Source organism: Mustela putorius, unplaced genomic scaffold (genome assembly GCF_011764305.1).
Source record: "Mustela putorius furo isolate JIRA1106 unplaced genomic scaffold, ASM1176430v1.1 tig00000224_pilon_pilon_pilon, whole genome shotgun sequence".
NCBI classification, from domain to species: Eukaryota; Metazoa; Chordata; class Mammalia; order Carnivora; family Mustelidae; genus Mustela; species Mustela putorius.
In genome coordinates this window covers 17,106,482-17,108,629 of record NW_025421321.1, presented here as the reverse complement: position 1 = coordinate 17,108,629, position 2,148 = coordinate 17,106,482, and positions in this window count along the sequence as shown.

Genomic DNA, 2,148 nt, shown 5'->3' with positions numbered 1-2,148 from the left:
TAGACGCAGTCATACTCCAAATGGGTTTGAAGATAGAACTGAAAAAACTCCCTAATGAGTTGGATATGGGGAGTGAGGGAAGGAAATAAATGAAGGATGCCTCTTGGGGTCTGGTCTTGAGCAGGGGAGTGACTGAGTTGCCATTTATTGAGACAGAAGGAGGCATGGTGACAGCCAGGGTGAGGGTAGGGGTTTGGGAAGCCTTGAGAATTGAGTGAATTGAAGTGGAGATGTCCAGGAGACACAACTGTGAGTCCGGGGCTCCGAGAAGGCTCGGCTTGACATATAAATTGGGAGTTGTCTGTGTCAACACTTTGTAAGGCCATGAGAAGGGAAGAAGCCAACTAGGAAAAGAATGTAGATAGAGAAGAGCAGAAGCTCTAGGAAAAACCCCTGGAGACACCAACATTTAATAGAGACTGGGTAGAAAGAGCCACCAGAGGTGAAACAGGGAGACTGCACACAACCACCACCATTGGCTTAAGAACCCAAAGCATCTGTGTTTTACTTCTCTTTTTCATCTGGCGTTCCTGGAATTACTCTAGAAGGAAAAAGAAGGGCAGGAAGGTGAGTGAGGACCACATATGGAACCCATCTCCCAGCTGTGGGGAGACCAGCTCAGCATCTGTCAAATCGTAGCTGCCCAGTAGATACCTATTAAGGTAAAGGTGAAGCCTGTAAATCGCATAGCAACACAAATTACGGAGCAGAAGAAAATGCCAGCCCCTTCCCCTTCCTGTTCTCTTCTTTGTGTTGACCTATTACTCTAATAAGTTATTCATTGTGTACCAAATGATCATTTTCTTATAATTTCTTTATTACTCTTTCTTGATTTACAGTATCACATTAGATTTTCACACATTGGAGCCTAGGGGACATCTTTGTTTATTAGTTTATAACTCAAAATGAATATTTTATATATACACACATTTAAAACGAAGGCAGGGAAACTGTTAACCCAGTTTTATCTTAACACTAAAATTTTATTATCGCTAATTCTCAAGCTTCTGTGCACTGTGCAAACAATCCTTGAGGAATGAATGTTATTAATTATTAATAACTATTAAATTATCACGGAGTTTGATTCTCCCCCAAGTATACTTCATAACTGTGGAGCAGGGCAAGGGCCTCTGTTCCTGCCTGGGTCCTGCTGGGTCCTGGGTTCCTGCTCAGACAAAACCGAACCCCTCCCAGCAGCCCAGCCCTCAGGGTGTAGGCCAGGCCCTGAGCTTACAAGCCCTGGTCTGTGGGGCGCCTCAGGCCTAGGACATCTTCTTGGATGGAAGAGTGAACCTGTCTCTCAGGAAATGCTTCGCAGGGCCATGTGACTCTGATGTTTGCCACAAGCTGGAGGAGGTTGTGTTTGGAGTTTGTCCTTTTCTTCATCTGCTAAGGGTCGAATGGCATCCCCCTCAAAATTTATATGTTGAAGTTCCAACTCTCAGCGCCTTGGAAAGTGACTGACTTTGAAGGAAAGGCCTCCAAAGAGAGGCTTTTTGTTTGAGAGACAATGAGTTGAAAATGGGATTGTTAAGCACCTGCCCTGTTCCTAGCTGTCCCCAATCCCTGGTGAACTCTCTTCTTCCCTGGAAACCCTTTGAATCGTGGCCCCATGATGGAGTTGGAGATGGCATGAAGAGCCCGATGACGTATTTGCGAGGAGATTAGCAAGCAAACATCCCAGACAGAGGGACAACCGTGTGTGAGCCAAGAATAGAGAAGCCACAGGAGAAAGCAAACCTGCCAGCACCTTGACATTGGACTTCTAGCCTCCAGAATTGTGAGAAAATGGATTTCTGTCGTGGAAGCCCCTGTCTGTGGTCTCTGTGAGGGCAGACTAATACACCATCTGTGCCCCAGTCCTTGGACCGTCCTCAGTGTCCTCACAGTGTGTCTCCCATTCAACTCTGCTTCTAAAGGGTCCCCACCCAGGCTAGCCCTCATGAGGATCACCCTCTCTCTCTCTTAAAACCTTATCTTGGGGACGCCTGGGTGGCTCAGTTGGTTAAGCCACTGCCTTCAGCTCAGGTCATGATCCCAGGGTCCTGGGATCGAGTCCCACATCGGGCTCCTTGCTCAGTGGGGAACCTGCTTCTCTCTCTGCCTCTGCCTACCACAATGCCTGCTTGTGCTCTCTCTTTCTCTCTC